Consider the following 21,958-nt stretch of genomic DNA (forward strand, 5'->3'; position numbering starts at 1 on the left):
CCGCCGCGGGGAGGGAGCGGGGGCGGCCAGCGCGCCGGCCCCTGGGAGGTGTAGTGCCGCTCTCTGCGCGCCGGGCAGGGGCATCGCACCGAGAACTACAGCGACCGTGGTGCAGTGCGGAGGGGGTGGGGCGGGATCGCCGAGCAGCGTGGTTGGCCCGAAGAGACGGCGTCGGCCCACCGCCGGGCCGCGAGCGACCAACACAATGTGGGCACTGCTGCGGCATCAAAGGTTGTACAATTCCTCGTTAGTATAGTGGTAAGTATCCCCGCCTGTCACGCGGGAGACCGGGGTTCGATTCCCCGACGGGGAGGTACGAGTACGTTTTTCTCACTGCATGTACCCCCCAGGCAGAAAGAGATTTTTGGGAAATCAAAGATGTTCTCACGCTGCTATTGGAAGAGCACCACATCTCTGAAACAGAAAGAACAGTGCAAGTCTTGGGGACGTGGCTGCCCGCTTCCCCTGCACCTGGCTGGGGTGACTGCAGGGTCTAGGAAGCTCAGGGAAAGTATTTCCATATTTAAATGGCTCAAACAGCTGAACAGGAGGGTCAAGCCTTTCAAAAACATTCACCCTTTTTCTTAAACCAAAATGGAAAAAAACGAAACCCAGCCTCACCTGATATAGAAACAATGGGAAGAGGGACAGGTCAAGTGGGCACAGCAGAAGAGAGAATGTGGAAGGCCAGAGGCGTTAGGACTGCAGCCCATCATTTTAAGTCTCAAAATGAGAACTTTGGGGACGAGAAAGCCCCGAGGCTGCACTGGACCCTGATCCAAGCCTGTACATCCAGCCAGCAGGCCAGTGCCATCTGCTGCACTAGCCAAGAGTACATTGCAGAACAGCTGTGAGGCTCCAGCATCCCTGCTGGCCTTTACTTAAAGCACTGAAAATGCTTTCTTAGGCACCCTGTTTTTCATAATCTTTCTGCCAAAAGATACTATTTATTTATTTATTTATTCACAGTTCAGCACAAGAATACTAAAAGAGACCTCCCTGTCTGTGGGACGTCAGCAGATACCAAGCAGTAAATGTGATCACCCAAAATTTCTCTTTTTCCGAGTCAGGAAAGAGCACTATGGCCGACTGCACATAAAAGAGGTGAGGCATTAGGACCTGAGAGAGGAGGCCAGGACACCCAGCTGCAAGGAGCGCAGGCTATGTATGCCTGGTGTTCAGAGCAGGAGGCAGGTGGGCCCTGCTCTGACCCTGGGTTTGGGCACTCAGTTTTAATAATACTAATTTGATCCCCTGAGTCAGACACTGAAAGCAAATTGTTCTGTACCATGGGTGACCTTGCATCAGCCACACAAACAGAGTAGCAAGCACTCAAGTGAGGACATACACAAGAAAAATTTTCTCTGTGTAATAAGAGCCAAGAGCCAATTTGACAGCAAAGTCTGGCAACAAAAGGCGATTGCTCTTGACAAAAATGTTGCTGCAAACCATGGGCATATAGTGGCGAATGCAGAAGCTGACCTTTACCATCCTTAGAAATTGGTTCCTGAAACAGTGCGTCTTCAGCCTGTGCACGCACAGCCGTGGGAGTAGCGCACCAGGAGCTGTGGGTAGCTGCAGGCACAGGAGGGATGTAAGGCTTGAGGTATAGTGCAAGACCAAAGGTGCTTTCTGTGGGCTGATGGTAAAGCCCATGGGCCTCCCAAGAGCATCCCACTGCTCTAGCTGTACCTGGATGTAAATCTGAGATGGGAGCGTAAAAAGCATATAAAAAGAGGAGATGTGACATGGAGCGTCATCTGCAGTGACACCTGAGAACTTTGCATAAACTGGCAAGACTAGAGCTACATGCAGACAAGCCCAGATAAACTAAGTCAGGAGGGGAAAGGTGTTTCAGTGGGTCTACTGCTGTGTGTATTAGAGAAAGAAGAAAAAATAACCACAACGTATTTCCTTTTGTGATTTCTGAATTTACTGCCATGCCCACTTCCCTTTCTCAAATCCACATATACATGTCATCAGAAAACCAAGGAAACTTATTTTGTTTAGTAGGCAGTTTATTTCAAAGCAGAGGTCAGATCATAAAATAAGATGCAAGAACCATTTAGTAGTTCATACGTATTGGCGTCCAGTCAAGCAATTTCAGCTGTCATAAAACAATTAGGGATTAGAAAAGCAATTAATTCAAAACAGAAATATGCTGACAGTGTTTTGTAGTCATAAAAAAAGAGTCTTGCAAGCAATTCCATACCTGCTTAGTTGTGGTTCTTGTTTTCAGATTTAGCTTTCAAAGTGCACAGGCAACTGCCCAAGAGGCAAAGTTTTGCTATAGACATACAGTTTCTAAAGTCCTAGGAAGTCATTCTCATTTGTGCCTGGGCAAAGGTGAAAGGATGAGGAACAAGGAGCTCAGGGCATTGAGCAGGGTTTTACAAGGTCAGCCTTTCTCCACCTACACAGTACTTTGTTCTCACCTAAGTCTCATCCAGGTCAGCTCAACCCAACCTCTTTCCCCTCTCCCACAGTACCAAATCCTTCCCATACACCCCTACGGTGCTGTAACACCTCACCTGGCAGTGTGGAGCCAGCACAGCTGGAATACCAACAAGCCCAGACACAGCTGCCTGCACAACTTCAGACTTCCCTGAGAATTCTGGTGTGGTCCAGGATGGATTCCCCATGGATAAAGTCCACAGGAAGCACAAGGTGAGGGATCACTGTCAGCAGGCTTCCTGCAGTCTTTGCAGAAAGGAGGTTTGAATGAGGGCTAACACTAATGAAATCTGGAGGAGCAAACACTTCTGTATTGATAGCAGAAATCTTACCCAGATTTCTTCTTCAAATCCCTATAGAATTATTCACACACAGCTTTAATCTGTATCTCTTTTGATGATTCTAGTCCTTCCACTCGGCTTGCCATCATGTGTGATTTGTTATCCTCAATTTATCAAAATCTCAGGAACAGCCAGTATCATGGCCAGGAGAGAAAGCTGTGGCCAAACCAGCAAGATAAGATTAGGTTGGAAAGTAAATTGCCAGTTGCAACCTTGCTGAATGCATAGGGTGATATCAAAGCAATGCGGAGGGGAGGTGTGGGATGGAGGGTCGGCCTGAGCATGTTAATGGCATCTTGCTAAAGCATCTGTTTTAAGCATGTTCAAGCCCTGGGGACTGTGTAACTCCATATATTCTGTCCTCTGTGTGTTGTATTCATAAGTGCATTTTATATATGATTAACTCTCCCAAACATTTTAATTAACCTTTACCAAGGAGATTTTTGGAAAGCAAAATATTGCTTGCAAATGTTACAAAGTGCTTTATGTCATTAGTAATGATGAAACACAAACTTAGGAGAACTGAGTAGCTTGGAAGTTTTGTATTGGTTACTCTAAGGGCAAGGAAAAGAAGAGAGGCTCCCCTTCTCAAACTTAAAACTATAGCAATAAATTCGTGTTTTAAGTCTAGTTAAAAATAAGTTTTCAGCAATTTTTTTAGGCAGTTTCAACGAGGAAACTAAAAAAGAGCCAGATACTGAAAATATGCTAATTGTGGTCTCACTTGGAAGTAAACTAATCAATAAGTAGGGAGATCAGGTAAAGCAGATTAAAAAATGTCACTATAAATGCTAATCAATGGGTAATAGCAGGAATAGACAATGGCAAATTGTTCACAAGCTTTTTTGCAGGTCAAGACATCCAATGTAAGCGTGATGAACTGACAATTTAGGAGGATACAAGCCCTTTGCTCCACCTTGATTATTCTACAAAGACTCCCAGTCATAAACCTTTTGGCTCATAAGAGAAGAGGGGAATGTGTTTGTCCCTCAGAAGGTTCTGAAGCAACTTACACCAATAGCTGCTGTATGCTGCTGATCCCTACACATAGTGAAACAGCTGATCATATAAATACAAATAGCAACTTAAAAGAATTTAATCTTTATTTGAGAAGTTTTAGCTTGTCATCATTAGTATCCACCAACTGTTGGACCCAAGGACCCCAATGAGCTCTGCAGTCTTCTCTCTCCACTGGGGAGTCTGGTTGCCAGCGGCCCTGACCAGCTCTGTGATGGTGCCAGCCTTGAGTCAGCTCCTGGGAAAAGAGCTGCAGGAGGATGACAGCTGGACCATGGCTGTCCCCAGTTGCTGCCACCATCCCTGCCTTGCTCTTCATGTGCAGGTGCTGTGGGGCTGTGCCCTTGTTGGTGGCAGCATGGCTCCACTGCCCCTGAGGAGCCCCAGTTCTGCAGCTCCCTGGCACACCAACAGTGGCAGAGCGGGATATGGGTCTGGAAACACGGCATGCCATCAAGGAGCTGGCAAATGAATCCTTTCTTTGAAAATTTCCTATGTCTTTACACAGGTCTGAGTCTTCAGGTGCTGCACATTACTGCAGTTCCACTTGGGTCAGTGAAACAATACTAATATAAACCAGATGGGATGTGACCTACCCGCCAATTAGAAAATACTCAGGCCACCATCAGGCATTTGATCCCAATCCATGCTGTGGTTTTATGACTCCTCCGGACTAGCCTGGCATCTGTCCACATTAGCTTATAATAAGGGTAAATTAGATGTCCACTTTTTCTCCAGTAGCTCTTAACATCTGAATACTTCAGCATAATGATTTACAAGGAACTGCTCAGTTTCGTACATGAACGACCATTAGTGGATCCAGTTTCCTGGGATATACAGGGTGGAAAATATTTTAAAGCAATATCTTATTGGTAGTTTATCCTGCATTTATTTTTTAGCAGCTTGAGAATGTCTATTTCTTTCTTTTCCTGAGCAAGACAGCTCCTCAGTCCCGTCTTCCCTGTAGGACCCAACCACTTCATACAATTGTATTTCTATCTGTCAGATAGCCTGTTAAATATAATTTCCATCATCCTTCTTTTCATCTGGAGGGAGCTTGCTTTGTATTTTTTTCAGTTTCCCCTTTCTTCTGATTGTTAAAACACTTTTTGCAGAGGCAGTCTTCCTTTTTTTTAACTTCCATGTTTCTAGACATGCATACAGCTTGCACCACCAGAACAATTAGCCTCAGCTTTTAGGTTATGTTTTTTAGACTGTGTTTAAGGTACTATAGAGACCTGGTCTTCTCAGGTTATTATTATTTCCAAAGTAAAGCACACAAAAATCACGATACACATATGAAAATGTTAACTTGCAACTTAAATAACTAACTTTAAAATTGCCACTTGAATGGGCCATATTTGTATTTCTACACAGATAAGACACAAGTCCTTTTTGTCATTTCTAGGTGTGCAGTGTTTTTTCTTCTCCAGAGGATGTTATTTAACTGTACTCAGTGATCTGGCGACATCAGGGTGTCATCATGACAGGCTCAGGTAAAGATAATTCCTGCCTCAAAACCAAAAACCTAGATGATGCACAGTTAAATCCTCTGTTAATATGATGCTAAATATCTATTACACCACTTACCCTAGTCAGCATTTTGCTTTTTCTCAGATTTTTTTCCTTGTAAATGTTTTGAAATCCCCTGGATGACAACACTTCCTCTTTTTGGTCCTGTTACTCACATTTAGCAGCAGTGTGTTACAGCATACTCCTCCATCTGAGAGCCCTAGTGCACACAAAACTTATTATATAGACAGAATTGTTGTATATGAAGAAATCACCTATGTTTTCTTTGTACGTATGGCTATTATTAGCTTCATAATCTTCTCAGTCATCAATTTTAAAAACATCTGCTCCTGGGTGGTTGGGTCCTTTTTCCATGAGGTACCAAACAAACAAGTTCATACTAACCTTTAAAAATCCAAGAATTAACACTGAAACAAAAGAGATAGTATATATGTTTCACAGAAAGCATGTTCATAAGCACTGCACTTGAGTAGGGTGCAGATGCTCATCTTCTTGCAAAATAAAGAATAAACTCCATGATGACAAAAGGGATGTTTGTTTCCGTTGTTTAATATCTAAAGGTTTTCAAGATGAGATTTCATGTTTGTTTTCATAGGATTCAGCTTTAAGAGATTTTTCACTGGAGATCAATACAAATTGGCCTCTGGATAAACTCAGAGTATTGTTTTAGGGCTAGGACTGTTGAGACATAATTAGTTGTTGATAATTTTCTTAGTAATTTTACTAGTGGCTGGTTAAGTGCTGTGTTTTGTCTTTAGTATGAGAAGAATATTGATAACACCCTGATGTTTTGGTTATTGCTAAGTAATGTTTATCCTAAGTGTAGGGCTCTTTTGGTTTCCCATGCTCTACTAGTGAGCAGGTGCACCAGAAGTGCAAACCAGCAGATAAGGAGGCTACAGCTGTCAGCAGAAGCTGCAACTTGACAGGATAAGAGTGGTGAATGGCCTGCCTGCATGGACACGGAGAAAGAATCCAATAAGGTGTTAGAAGACCTCAGGCCAAAAATCACCATTAGACCAAGAAGGGCATGTGACAAGCTTGTGAGGAGTGGGTGTGTGATATAATTGCCCAGGCATTTATTTGTTCAGAGTCCTTCTCTGAAGTCATCCAGCTCAAACCTGGTGCTGTACCACTCTGTTAAGTCATTTATTTATAAATCTGATGGCTGAAACTCTTCTATGAGAAACCTGTGGTCGAGCCTGAAGGAGGACGAAGTGCACATGAGGAGTGTGTGTGTGAGCGAGGAGTCAAAAGGGGCATTCATTGGCTCACTGTGAAGGGGCTCTGGTCCCAGCAGTGGAAGTCTCAGGTGGTGTGTGTGACTCCTTGAATGCTGCAAGGATGCTGGGGCAGCAACTCCTCATTTAACAGGAGTGCTATTAAATTGCACCTAGATCTGGTGGTGAGTTTCACCAACAGATGCAGAGAAAGGCATCCATCACCTTCTGCTTCCACACCAGGCCATAGCTTCTGGTCAGTTTGATACGCAGTAATTGGGCTACTTTTAAGCTCTTTGTCGGGCATACATCTGTAGATCAGTTGGTTGGACTTCCCTTAGCTAGCCTTGGGGTTTTTTGCACTTAGATTGGCTTCTTGGAGGGAGATGGTGCAGTGCTTTTGCAGATAATTATCTGAATATTTGTCCCTCACATCCAAATTCAGAGCAGGAATGCAAACCAGAGCAAGAACACAGATAGAAACAAAATAACTGTGCAGAAAAATACTATATTGCACAAAGACTTCATAAAAAATCAGAAGTCTCATACATCTCACCTACAGATGTCTTAACAGTGGGAGCAGAGGAGAAATATTTACTAAACAGCAAAAGCTTCTATTACAATTTTGGAAGAAAAACTTAGTCGTGGTTTCCTCTTTTCAGTAAGCATGATAGTATATATAATTTTTGACATTGCGGAGGCAATACTTATTTCTTCTGCCTGGTGTACTACAGTCACATCATCTGCAGCATTCTGTGGTTAATGCAGCACCAACCAATGGAAATTTTTGCAAACCACTTGATATTACATTTCTGCCTCCTCTTATGCGTAGACTTGGAGTGAGATCTGAAGACTACTCATTAGAGCAATGTTTATATTACTATGCATGCTTATGTACTGTTGCCAGTCTCTCCAAATTTCAAAGACTTTGTGTCTGGCACATAAGCATCTCATATTTTTAAGTCTGGATTTGCCTCTGTGACTCTTCTGCTAGGTTTTGCCTGGCAGCAGCATTGGCTTCAACTTGTAGGGGCCAAGCTGGAAAAGTGAGTTATTCTATGCCACTACTTAACACACTCTGCTTTTTCACAATAAGCAATAAAAGAGGTTTACTCAAACAATATCATGGAGGAGAAGAAAAAAAAAAGAGAGAAAGGAAACAAAAGCATTATCAAAAGAATCGAAGAGAAATGATTTCTCTAAAATCACAAAATGATAATGTGAGTCTTCATCACTCTTCAGTGAAGAGCTGTAAGGGTGTGAAGAGAAACTGCTTGTTTGCAGTTTGTTGTCCTCTTTATTTCTCAAACCCAGGTGTGTCTTTCCTTATCCTCGTTTAAGCTACTGGTCAACAGCTGCAACGGCTTGCAATGCTCTTTTTTAGTTGTCTCTGCTATTCCTTTGCCCCAGAGATCTCGGAGCCTTTGCAGGAATACCCACAAAGCCTGCAGTGTTCTGGCCATAAAGGGAAGACTCCCAAAATAGATGTACTAGCACACTTCCCCCTTTGTCTGTAATGGCGATACCACAAGTCTGAGAACAACTGTAGACGCTTACCACAGGCATAGCCAGCTCTTCATAACACAGGCAGTAATTTCCATACTTCTTGCATAGCTGTTTTTGTCATGGATATTTCATAAGGCAGAAGTGTCTTCCCACTTCCCCCCCACTTATTGGATAACATGCAGCTGGTTAAATATGCTATCCAGGTGGCAGTCTCTTCACAAAAAACCTATGGAACATCCCATCCATCCAGGTTTCGACACATATAGAGTTCTCAGTGGAGGCATCCATCTCCTCTTGGCCCACCATGCGCAACCTCAGCCAGATGTTGCTACAGCCCATAGATCAGAGCTGAAAACTCTGGTTGAACAAGAATAGCCTTGGGGTACAGGCAGGGCATGTTAAGAAATACTGCTTGTAACTGTTGGGACTCCTCTGAGGAGCGGGATCCTCTTGTCCTGAGCATGCAGCAGGACACTTGGGCAGATACTGCACAGCCTGGACTGAAGAAGTAGCATAGGTGGCTCTCTTTAGCAAAAGCTGATGTCATTTTGGCTCAAATATTCTCACTAAGAGGAAATAATAAGTCTGAAAGACCTCTTTCAGAAGACATGCTCAAATACATTTATTTTGCAAGTGTCTGACCTCTGGCTGAAGTCCCAGGGAGCCCATTTAGCTGTCTGGGATCTGGTTTCAGGCACTCCAGGGTGGCCAAGGGGTCTGCATCCCCTTTGTAGCTCTGGGAATTGGTATGTGCCAGGACCAGTGGCAAGACCTTCCTTCACCAATGCCCTCTGTGAGCCAGGAGAGCGTCAGCAATGAATGATTTGTAGTTTTGTGAGGAATACAGCACGCACTCCAGCTCCCCAGACTAGCATCTTTCACTAATTAGGTGCCTCATTAGCAATGACTGGGCTGCAGACAGCACCATGTGGGTCTGGCAGCCACCCTCCAAGGGGCTCACAGACCCACTGAGCACTGGCCATCCCCAACTGAGGTGATTCTCCGAAGCACTGCAGATAGACCACAGCTAGTCTTGTGCAGGTATAAGAGCTTAAATCTTTCCCAGTATCCCTTCTGTCCTGCTTTTTAGAAAGCACAGCATAAAGCCTTCTCAACATCATTCCACCCCCAGAATATAAAAAGCACAGTTTCTGCTGGGAATAAACAGATTTCTCTTTTCAGTGGTGGGGCTTTTTGTTTGGTTGGTTTTGGTTTGTATGTGTTTCTTTTTCCCCTGATTTCCCTCATTAACTTACCAGCACACCCTGGAAGGAAAAATTTTACCAGTCTATGGGCTGCCAGAAGGAGGACAAAAATCTGCCTAGCACCTCACAGAAATGAACAAATGAGCAAGCACAGGGCAGGGCAGGGCAGGGCAGGGGAGGGGAGGGGAGGGGAGGGGCGGGGTGGGGCGGGGCAGGGGAGGGGAGGGGAGGGGAGGGGAGAGGAGAGGAGAGGAGAGGAGAGGAGAGGAGAGGAGAGGAGAGGGAGAGGGAGAGGGAGAGGGAGAGGGAGAGGAGCTGGCAGCAAACCTCAAACATGCAAATCCCTGTGCACACAAAGAGGTGCTGGAGGTTAAATCACCCACTGGGGACTAGTGCCCACCAATGGTTGGAAAATCTCACCTATACCTGTTGGTACAGGTGACATTTTCCAGCCATCAGTCCAGCTTATAGGCAATGCAGTGCTTGCCCTTCTTCCACTGCCAATATCCAGCAGGATTCCTCCCACCTCCCCAGTTTTCCTCCAGTTAATCTCTGGAGTACCCTTGAGTGTCTGAGACAGTCCATTGAGGGAAGTCTTGCTTTTAAATAAATACTTCCCACAAAACCCTAAAAAGGAGGAGGCAATATTGCCAGAAAAATACACAAAGTTATGCAAGAGACTCAGCTGGGCATATTTACTTTCATTGCTAAAATGTGTAGCTGGACAATAGCCATGGCAGGCTTCATCCCAAGTAATATAACAGGTTGTATATCTCAGTGAAGACATTGAAGAAAGTTTGGGGAATGTATTTTTAAACATTTTTAAAAAGAAATTTCTATAAAATTGCAAGTGGTCTGGAGAAGATGAACTGGGAATGGTTATTTATTGCTCCTCATAAAAGGAGAGCTAGGAGGCACACATGAAATTTTTGACAAACAGGCATGAAAAAGGAAGGAGTTTTTCATGCAGGTGAGTTAAATGCAGCCATTTGAACTATGAAATTCATTGTCACAGGGTGTCATGGACACTGAGACTATAAACATATTCAAAAGAGTTAAACAATTGTGAAGACTAGATCTAACAGTGACTTTAAAACATTTTTAAGTGGATGCAGCTTCCAGCTCCTGAAATCTACAAAGTCCAGATTTCCATAACGTAGGAGATTATACCAGGGGAAAAAAATTGCTCCGTACTTCATCTTTCACTGTTCCCTTAAACAGGGTGAAATACTGAGTGAAGAGGGCCTTTGATTTGCCCTGCTTCTGGAGTCTTTTAATTGACTGTATTCCTAATTAGATATACTGGTTTTGTCCATGTTTTTATCCCACAAGGTGCTCCTTCAGACTCAGAAGTGTAGTGTCTGGCTGGAAGAACACAGGTCTGCAAAGTGTGGATCTTATTGCAGACACTGACTGGGATTTCAGAGAACATCGTGCACATCTGGGCTCTGTCATGGGCTCTTTGTGTAACTCCCTTTGAAAGCTTTGCTAAATGAGAGTAATTTCCCCTATGTCTATCTTGTGATTTTGACTACAAAGCTTTGTGGGGAAGGCATATGGACTATAGTCAGGACCTCTGCAACCTCTTTGGATACAACCAATTTGAGAAGCAGGAGAACATGGAAAGGAAAGAAACCCCTCTAGCTTCCTCCCCTGATGGGAGGAGGCCATTACCCCCTATTACCATGGGGCCTTCACACTTTGCTAAGTCAGCATTGCTCTCCCAACAGTACAGAAGAGGTTGTCACATCTGAGAAATAAGTCTGCACAGTATCAGACTAAAATGAGCTTGTCAGCAGCAGTTAGTATGACAGAGCACTCATCCCTCAGCAAAAATTACAAATATTTTTAATTCCACATTGTGACTCACATTCTCTTCTTTAGTCACTTGTTGCTAAGTACATATGAGTTACAGAAGGAAAACTGAACCTTGAATTTCCAGAGAATTCTTGGGTTTTTGAAGCTATTGAATTAATTGGCAAGGCATTGCTGGTTGCAGTCTGACAATTCATGCCCCTGCCCTGGCCACTCTGCTTAGGGATCTGGACCTCTCCCAGTCTTCAGGGAATGGGGTCAGGCAGCGACAGCAGAAACCAAAAACTTCCTGGGTTTGCTTGAGATTTTGTTAGGAAGCCAAGCTTGCACAGACCTAAACTGGTTGATCTAGACATTTTAGCCATTGTTTCCAGTTTATGATGAAAGCTTCTGTGTAAAGAGTTATTTAGCTCCATGAAAACTGCATTGAGGATTGCTGGCCAGTCCCGTAATGGTGACCAGTTAACAAATCATGGCCATAATTCCCAAAATCTGTTTTGCCAAGTAGATGATACTTGTGTGTCCCAGGAGTAGTGTTGTTCCAGTGGTTAATCTGCTGTGTAGTAGTCTCTTCTCAGGGGGAAGCTGTTGAGCATTATGGCACATGAGAGAGAAGAGGGAACACATTTTCAGCTGTGAAACAAAATCTGCCATGTTAACCCCATTGCCATTTTGGGCCCCGCAAACCCAGAGACAGTGGTCTGTCGGACAAGCACGGATAGTATGAAGCCAAGCTGCACCACGTGCAGGTACAGTGGCAAAGACATCGGCCCAGTTTGTCCCAGCCAAACAAGTCCTTGGCTCATTGTCCACTGACAACAGGCCAAGGAGCAAGGCAAGCAAGGCACTCTGAAGGCCACGTTGAAGCCTTGTTTTGCAGTGTTGAGGCTGAATCTACACAGAAGTTGAACCTCAATATTAAGAGCCTGAAACCAAACCATTCCAACTATGCCAGGGCTTTCGGGATCTGCTGAGTCTCATCCGGTGCCACTCCTGCTGTCTGCTACAGTAGCTTAGCTTGCTACCCAGGAAAATCCTTTTGTAGGAGTAGGCTGGGAACCCTTAAGAAAGAAAGACTGCATCTGCCATATTAGACAAGAGTTTCTAGATTTACCTCCTCAAAAATCTACTGCTGTAGAGTGGTGACACCTAATGGTAGGGACACAATCCAAGACATGAACACACCAGGGGTGCAAATGAGATAAAAGAACTGTGTCACTCTTCACGAATAGGAAGTCAATGTCAGGATATTTTATCAATTTACACTCTCAACTGTGCATAATTTTGATGCAATATCTCCTTTTCAGCCTAGGCTACCTCAATATAATGTATTTTTAAGATCTGCTCATGGAGACTGCATTTCAAGTTCTGATATTATACTAGCCCTTTCCCCTCCTGTGTTATCCTCTGCTCTGCTAACTCTTTTCATTAAATCCTGCAATTTGTAGCTTGTCTCAGAGCAGCTTGTTCAGATTAAACTTGCCTAGGGGCTAGTTTGAATTGCTCACATGACTTCTCATAAGAAACATTACACACATAGTAAATTCATGAGCCAAAGGTGGCTTGTGTGGGGGGCGCTCTCCATTTCCCTTTGCCCTTTCCAGGTGCTTTTTTCCTCATCTTTCCACATCTTTCCCACATTCTCCTTTGCCTTCCTCCACTGCCTTTCTATGCTTTTGTATGGAAACAAAGAGAATCTTGATACATCAATCCAGTCTGAGTCCATAAATATTCAGGATTTGCAGATAATTGTAATACAATATGCAAACATATCTGAAATGTGGGAAGAGAGCAGAGGGAACCATCCACATATCCAGTGCCTTAATAAAAGAAGGAGGCATTTTTGCCTCTGGTTCTGGAAAGCGCAAAACAAGAATGGTTGTTTCTACTTAAATTTTGCATTGCTCTCAGTGCAGAGAATAGCAGTTTCCTGCAGCCTTACTCTCAGTATGACCCCAGTGTGTCTTCCAGGGCTGAGAGTAGTACTTTGATTACTTGGGTACCTTTTCTGCAAAGAGCAGCCCTGGAGGGTCACAAACACCCACTTAGAGATCTGTTACTCTGCTATGTCAGGAATACAGCCTTCTTCTAATTTTGACTTCCAGCTCTTTGCTGGAAGTTTAGCAGGTGGTCAGTATGCTGGTGCAGGCAGACAGGTTCGTTTGGTTTGGAGTGAGCGCCTATAAAATGAAACCACTCTCAGTATGCCTGAGAATAGTCACAAGCAACTACACTTACCATAGCTACTGTGAGATGAAGAAATGATGTTCAGTATAATTAAATGAAAATAAGTAACTGGGAAGGGAAGAAAAATCCTACTAGTGCCTTTATTGAGGGTAAAAGTGCCTTTATTAAAGGAGGGTAGCTTAAGTTTTTCAAGGAAGATAGTTCGATTTAAGGCTGATTTTAATTTTAATTTTAATTAAAAACATACAAACCATGTTCACTTGAAATGAGATACAATTTATTAGTGAATAAGAGTAAACAAAAATTTAATGCAGATAGGCCAGTAGAACACGTGCTCTCCTGACATGCTTGGTTGTAAAAGCCAACTGGTACGTTGTGTTGCAATATACTCTGAAATTCATTTATTGTTTTTTGTTTATTAGTGATTCTTTATTTGCTACTACACAAAACTATACAGAGAATACCAAATTCTATGCTAATATAAATCATGTTAGAACAAGATCATTTCCATCTCCTGACACCCTGACCAGTCCAGCCTGAGCCAAGACTTCCTGATGATAGTCGAATGATGTAGATGTGGTACTTCCTGGCTATATTTAGTGTTAGATAGTTGAATATTTCATAGAAAAAAGTGATTGAATTTGCAAAGTGGCAGAAAGAATGTTTTAAGAATTTAAGTTTCCAGGTTATACACAAAAGCTGTCTGAGAATTCATGAATGCAGTTGGTATCTATGTGGAAAAATGACAGTATTCAATGAGCCATACATCCTGTTCTGAAATATAGGCAAAAATATTCTTAACATTTTTACAGTGCTATTATTAGATGCCCCTTTAATTCACGTTCATGAATATGTGCAAGTTATTTTACTTAGATTTTTATTTACTACATTGCATAGATTACAGACATACTCCCTGCCACACACACACACACACATACTTTTCCTCACGGACATCTCTCTGGAGAGACACACAATTAAAATTTCCAATCCAGTACATATTGTTGTGTACATTCAAAAGATTTATGTTCTAGTTACATTTTTATTGGTTGTACTGACTTATTTGATGCTGTGTTCTGTATAGAAAAAAATATTTTATATTTTGATGTCCTGATGGTGGCAGTAAGAGATTTTACAACAGAGTTTTCAGGAAAGAATGATCCAGAAGTAAACAGCCTCATTATATCTTCAAGAGGAAAAGCTGCCCAACACATCATAATGTCACTTATTTTTTCTCTCCATTCGAATGCAACTCAAGTGCCACATTCTCATTTACACAAATCAGATAAATAACCAGAAATCATGAGCTCTTCAAGAAGCACTGATAGGAATGAGCAACTGCCTCAAACACATACATTTCTCTCCATAAAGTCTTCTTAAGAGGAGAAAGGAAGAAGTGTAAAGGAAGGGTAAAGACAGACAGGGAACCTCTATCCATGCCCTTCAGATAGGATAACACACCACAGACCAACCATCTCCATGAGCATTTCATTGCCCCTGGCAGAGCATCCATCCTCCTCCTCCTCAGGGGATGAAAGGAGGTTGTATCCATGATGATCAGAGACTGTTGGCTACAGCGGGCAAGCTGTCACCACTCATGTTGTGTAGGAGGCAGGAGCAAATCTACTGTGTTGTAGATAATGCTCTCCTGGTGTTGTCACATGCTTCACAGCTTGCTGCAGACAGGCAGAGTGAAGACAAGCCCTTTTTTCCCCTCTGTCTCCTCTTACTGTGTACTCTGTTCTCCAGCACTGTACCTAACTTTGCTCACTTGATCCCCTGTCCATCGGGGTCATGAGATGGCTGGAACATCCAAAGCCTGGACTGGGTCAGCCCCAGTGCCCAGACTAGGCATTCCCAGCATCACCAGTCCCACTCAGAGATGGGAGAGGAGACACACTGGGTCCTTCACTACCCAGAAGGGGCAGGGTAACTGAGCTGTGCTGATGACCATGGCAGTGTGGGGAGCATAGGTAGCAAGGGGCACCACAGCTGGCCTTGTGGGGGGGGCCTGAGGTCTTGACATGCCACAAGGAGGTGCAAATACTCTCTTGGTTCTGCAGACCTATGGTGCCAATGTGTTCATGACACAAGACAAAAGACAAAAAAATTCAGGGAAGAACACAAGCATGCCACAAAGAAACACAAAATGGGCAGTTGCGCAGTCCCTGCCTCTGCTGCCCTCTTCTGCATTAGGCTTGCAACTGACACAAAACAGGCTAAGCTTGGAGTGATTAATGAGAGACTTAAGCAGCTCAACAAGTCTCACAAATTTTTTGTAATCAAAAATTAAACAACAGTAATTAAAAGTGGTGATAGGGCTTTAAGAGAGATTAAAGATAAAAGAAAAAATCTCTTTCCACTGAACTGCCTTAAAAATTATGTAACAGGAAATGAATGCCTGGCAGTGGAGCAGAATGGATATATTCACTACCCATGTTGCAGAGGTAGACTCTGATGCAGAGATCCTTGGGAAGAGAAGTTGTAAATGCTGATAGCCTGATTCTTATCTTGAACTACCCTGGTGTAAAGGAGGAACCACTCCACAGGAAGCTCAGGAAGTAAAACACTCTGAACTCTAAAACTGATTTGCTCAAGACCTGAATCATCCTGTCTTGTGGCCAGTACAGAATACTGAGCTGAGTTTGATGAAAGTTGGTGTGTCTCTTGTTAAAAAAGTGACCTCACACAAAACTGAGAGGCTACTGAAAATTAAAAAAAAAGAAAAGTAAAACCTTAATAACTGGGAACATGCATCAGCTGTTGTTTCATGGACTGAAATCATAAACCTATATTAAGGCTATCAGAAAAAGAATTTGGAGCATTAAAAATTTATAAAACCTTTTGAGTCCCTAGAAAGATCATTACTAGGCAACATATTGCTGTAGTTCCCGTCACAAGGCACTGAGACAGTACAAACCCAGCTTCTTATCAGCCCAGCTCTCTCCATTCTCACAGTGCAGAAGAGGGAGCCTTCTGAGCACTTCAGTGCCATAAAGTGCCTTTGTGCAAGAAGATCTTTGCCTCTGCAAGAAGCATCGAGTCAGCAGAGGCCTGCTGAGGCACACGGAGTGGGAGGACTGAGGTCTCCAGTTATCAGCATTCCTCGGGTTGAACTGTAGACAGCCTGGTTATTTCTCACACTTGCTAGTCAGTGTAGCTTTGACCTTTCCCTTAATGCGAGTTAGCACTTTCCCCCTCTATTTAACAGGTTGAATCTGACTCAAAATGCATTACGGAAATATTTCAAATGGACAGGTTTCATAAAAATTGTTTAAAATGGTTTAGTATTTCAGAGCCTCAGCTACTGACTTCATTCAGTGTGACTATCCTTTTTATGGTGCATGCAGCTTTCTCATTTACTGCTGGGTGGTTCTGTTGCAAAAACACTCAAGGGGCTCCAAGTCTCCTCAAGGCTTTGCCTTTCTCTTTCAGCCATAACACTGAATGTGACACCTTCTCTGCAATAGCTTCTGTGGTTTTAAATAGGGAAAATAATACACTAACTCTCAGAGGTAATAAGGGGCTCTGATCCTCCTGTTTATGAAGTGCTTTCAGTTTTCAAGAGAAGGTGCTGTAAATGCAAAATATTAATAGTTATTACTCAACGTAAATAAAAGAGAATTTTTATTTTTCAGGTCTCAGAATAAGTGGATCAGTCATGCCAAATATGTGCTGTGTAGTAATAGCTGGGTAAAAGGAAAACCAAGACCCAAGCTGTTGGGATTGCTATCAAATCTATACACAAATGTATTGACAGAGGCCAGCATTAGGGCTAAGGCTCTGCTAAAAGTCAGGTGGGATTTACTAGGCTATTGCTCTCTCAACAAGATATATCACCAAAAGGCTGGTTTATTTCTGTATCGTTATATGCATTGCCTAATGTTGTGTTGGTTGTTTAAACATTTGTGTGCATTCGGGAGCAGCAATTTCATTTCTCTAACAGAAAAATGTTGCAGCTGGCAGTGGCTCTGGGCCAATAATACACAGGATGTTAGAGCAGCCCTGTGTTCAGTGATTCTCTGCTCCAGCAATCTGGATTATGTTTTTGTGAATTTATTTGATCATAGTGCTCATGAAAATTACAAATTAATATCAGTAAGTAGAAGCTAACATGGTGTCAGTGTATCTTGAGTAGTCATTGTCATAGCTCTTCTCAGCTCAGTCCTGACCTGCTGCGCTCCTTCCTTTCTCCAGGTTACACTCCTTTCAAGACTGATGCTGGTGGTGCACCACAGAAACTGCAGATGCTAAGAAAACTGAAGAACTCCACACTTTGTAATTTAAGGCTAGCAAACCCAGTGAAGTTCCTTATAATGAGAGGAATATGAAATAACAATACTTCAGCATTGTAGTAACTGGCCAACAATCAAGAATTTCATTAAAGCCTTGAGCATTTAAAAATACAATTAGCTACATACCTACTTTGCAATGCATTCCTATGTTAGTTTAACTCTCCTCATTCACACAGCTCTGTTGATTGTTTATACTTCAGGCGAATATGATTGTAAGAATTGGTTCCTAGATGAAGGGTGAGCTAGTGATTGAAGACTGATACAAGGTGGCAAAGTGATCCTGTTTAAGACTGCAGTACTAATTCCACACAGACACATGCACACACGTATCACAGCAATCTTTAGTTTTCAACCACTTTAAAAAGTGACTCATTTCTGCACTGGGAAAAATATTAGTCATCATCATGGATTTTGGCAATACTGAAAGAAAAAAAACAACAAAAATTTAACCTCACACAGTATGCTATACACACTACGCATTCACTAAGATGACATCCTAAATATACCTCAGGAGGCATGCAGTGAAGCCATTCACACGAGCAAATCATCCCCTCACAGTGTTTAAGTCCAAATGACACTCATGTAACTATCCTAAGGAAAGCAGTCATTTGTCTGCCAAAGAGCTGTCCATTAGGTTAGAGCAAGAGAGATCAACAGAATCAGCTTTCTCCTGCATTCTCATCATGAGAGCTTGCAGGAAATTAGGTGGAATTTGATGTAAACCATAATACCATACAGCCATTTAATTGCATGGTAATATGACATATAAAGCACTCCCCCAAAGTTCAACCTGCTAGTTCATTTGATTAATTGAACATTTAGCGTTTCCTCCCCTCTCTCCCTACCCTCTGTTCTCTCCTCTCCAAAAGAAAAATTGATCATTCATTATTGGCTCCTGCTATAGGATAATTCCCTCTCCTTTCCAATGCCAGTATCCAAGTATTCTTAGCTATGACAAAAAAACCAAACCAAGAACAAAACAAAAAAAGAAAACCAAACGAACAAAAAGAGGATATTTTTATTGGAAATCACAAGCTGAAAAATGTAATGCTTGCAGAGACCAGTACACTACAAATTTTGACATTAGCCTCCATTCCTGTGACAAGCTAAACAAATCCATCACATCTGAGAACCCCACAGCTGGAGCTCAGGCTCACCTTCACTTAGCAGTTATAGTACCAGTGGGCTTAAAGGACAGGACAGTTGGCTTAATCACATCCACCTTTCCAGCACTTGGGGAGGAAGGCAGTCTGCCAGCACACTCCCAGTTCAGGGCTGTTGCTTGCCTTCTCCTGCCTCAGTGCAAGTCCACTCAGCAGTGTGCCTGGGCAGCAGTACTGGCCTGTTCCCTTCTATGCACTCCTGCTGGCATCCCTCCAGCCTGTTCTACCCTTCATCATGGGTGCCAAGCACTGCTGCTTCATCAGGAACAGCTTTAAATGCTTCAACCCACTCCTGAGAAGTCAGCATCTAGATAGGTCTTCTACTAGGACTGGAAATTTGAAAATAAAATTTTTAGCGAAGTCTGGCTCATTTTTTAATTAGAAGAGTAGACAAGCTAGGAGGAATGAAGATTCATACAGATAGATTTCTGCATACACTTCCCTCTTAGAAATTATGCTCAAATAAATTTTAAGGTTTATATCAGATTTCCAGATGTTTGATAGCTCTAATTGATTGTACACCAATATTTCAGAGCTGGGACTATTAGAAGATTTGACCATATTATTAGATTTTGACCTCACTATTAGAAGATTGCCTTTTAACTCTTGTAAGGGTGGTCATATGGGAATCAAGTGGAAAACAGAAAGCATTGCAAAAATTAATTCAACACCATAATAGTTCTCTGAAAATTGTTTAAGAACATAAGCCCTCTAAGCAATGTCTACCACTTTTGTAACTCAAAATGCTCAGCTAGCAGTAGGCATCTGACCCTGGAGTTGCAAACAAAATATTTCTAAAGTGTGATCTGGGATTTTTCCTCAAACTTCTACCTGCATGGCATTAGAAGTCTCATAAACTGGCAGAAAGTAGAGGACCCCATGCAGAGGAACCATGACGCTGGAGTGCTTGTTCCAGGTGACAAGATGGGATAGCTGTGCAAGGTTCACAGAACACGACACACAAGCTGTATGATTTCACGTGAGAGCACTGGTCCAGTTAGCAAGTAAAGACAGGCTGCTTTATGAAAAAGACATTGCCATGTTGCTGCAGTGGCAGCTTAAAATGTGAACAGCAGCATTGTTTCTTCTTTTCCTTGAAAGACCACAACATGTCCTTGCTGAAATGTAAAAATCTGTTGTAATTTAGTTTTGGCCTCTCTTGGGAGCCTTGAAGCAAGACAAATAAGACTACTCTGTCCACACAAGGCAGAGCAAAAACATGCAGATGACAAGTTGGAAGCTTTTCTTCCTGACCTTAGGGAGGAAGCACCAAACTCCTTTTAGCTTTGCACTGGTTTTCAGTTTTCACAATAGGTCATTCACATCACAAAGTCCTCCTGTGGGAACCCCATCAAGCAGTGCTTCATTCCTTGTGGCTCTGGAGATGGGACAGGAAGCTGTCACCCGTGTCATTGCAGAGGCTGCTGATGGGATAGCCTGTGACACCAGGTCCAGGAAAGCCTCCCCATGATATGGCAAGAGGAATAGCAGCCTCAGGAAAAAAAGACTGTCTGTCCTCCTCCTCCCCTCACTCATAGGACTAAGCTTTGGAATATGTAATGAGAAATTATGGTATATGCCCAAATGCTAGTAAAGGAATGCTGAATTGAATAAATTAAATTTGCCTTTGGTTTCCACCTGCAAACCCTGCAGTTGTTCCTGTCTCTTATGTAGTAAGGAGGAGGATTTAGTCTAGTCCTGGAGATTTCCTCCTACTGGTAATAACATTGCTGCTCCAAGAGTATGCAAATGTTAAAGCCAGGTACTGTCACGGACAGAAAGGAATGGCCTGCTCAAGAAGGACTTTCCTATCTGGATATCTGGAGTTGGACTTTGCATCTGTTGGTGACTGGTTTGATGTGGCTGTACTCAGCAATGAGAGAACTGAGCAAGTCAACTTTGTACTGAAGGAAGTTTTTTCCCAGTGTACAAGTACACCTACAACAAATTGCAGCTACTGGATGAATTGCTAATGCTAAAGATGTTCTGACACTGTGTCCAGAAGTCCAGCTTGCAGGTTATTACAGGGTTGCAATTTTCTCAGCAGCTACAAAATGAAGACGAAATTTTAGCTGTTTTGAACGTGGGATTATTCAGAAGCATCTGGGAGTCTAAATAGGTCAAAGCTCAATAAATACTTAGGTCATATGCAACATTTATCAAGATGGCATCAAGTGATGACAGGTATTATCAAGAATTGGGAGATGAGGCTGAATTTTTATGCTGCATATTCTAGAAAGATTCAGTGATTGCCACCACTCATGCATTGAGTTCAGTCTAAGATAGCCAAATCCTGCCATTTGTCCTCACCCTAGAGCCTCTTGAAGAAGACCTGTACACCCTGGAGACTTCCTGCAGGGTGGGGCTGGATGGAGGTGACCTGGAAGAGGCCATTGACCAGCATTACAAGTGCTGCATCTGCACCATGCTCTGGCTCATAGAAATCCAGCAGTGAGCAAGATGTGCTGGAGCCTGGGTTTGGCTACTGGTAGGCCTCTTGATGGCAAAGCCCTTTCACAGGAAATTGCAAATCAGAAAAGCGAGAGAATTTAGTTGTCTCTGAAGGAGACAGCATTCAATGCTGTCCTTCTGTCTAGGTCCCTTTTTCTGTGCAAACTGTGCATTTTTTTTCCAATGGGTAGAGATGATATCTAATCTTGAGTGGCCTATTGCCATCTTTGTTAGCTTGTTGGAATAAAATTTAGACATCTACAAGGTAATAGCCAATAAATATCACTATCTTTTTCACAGGAATAAAGTACTTAAAAGTAAGAGGAAGATATACATAGATTAAACCAAAGGAATGAATGACTGGAAGCAAAGAAATATTAAAAAAACAGTATGTACCAATGCTCAGATGTGTTGGCTCATTTGTCAGAACCAGTGATTCTCTGATATGAAAATGTCACATTGAAGGGTTTGTAAATCACTTTTTAAAGGGTCTGTTTCTTCCCTGTTATGGTGAACAGAACACAATGTAAACATCACCTCGTGTCAAAAGATTAAAATACATGGTCACTTGAAGAGCTCATCATTTCCTTGTATCATCATCATAGGAGCAATAAAAAGAAAAGATATAGGAGTACAGGTGGATAGAAAAGAAAATGGTTTACACATGTCAAAAAAAGACTGACAAACAATGGGCAAATGCTGAGAAGTAATCAGACCAACAGCTGAGGAGATTGAACTGCCTTCCCACTTGAGATGAAGATCCCACCACAGAGC

The 21,958-nt window shown here is 42.6% G+C and overlaps 1 long non-coding RNA gene and 1 other non-coding gene across 2 annotated transcripts; both read left to right on the forward strand.

Annotated features, from left to right (window-relative positions):
- The first annotated feature begins 9 nt into the window (after nucleotides 1–9).
- LOC113965908 lies at nucleotides 10–17,692 on the forward strand. The gene is made up of 3 exons (XR_003533677.1): nucleotides 10–258; nucleotides 5,221–5,308; nucleotides 17,473–17,692. It is a non-coding gene; the product is annotated as an uncharacterized LOC113965908 (long non-coding RNA).
- TRNAD-GUC lies at nucleotides 242–313 on the forward strand. Its single transcript has one exon. It is a non-coding gene; the product is annotated as a tRNA-Asp (tRNA).
- Nucleotides 17,693–21,958: the final 4,266 nt, after the last annotated feature.

This window comes from Neopelma chrysocephalum, unplaced genomic scaffold, assembly GCF_003984885.1.
Source record: "Neopelma chrysocephalum unplaced genomic scaffold, ASM398488v2 Primary Assembly neopelma1_59, whole genome shotgun sequence".
Classification (NCBI taxonomy): Eukaryota; Metazoa; Chordata; class Aves; order Passeriformes; family Pipridae; genus Neopelma; species Neopelma chrysocephalum.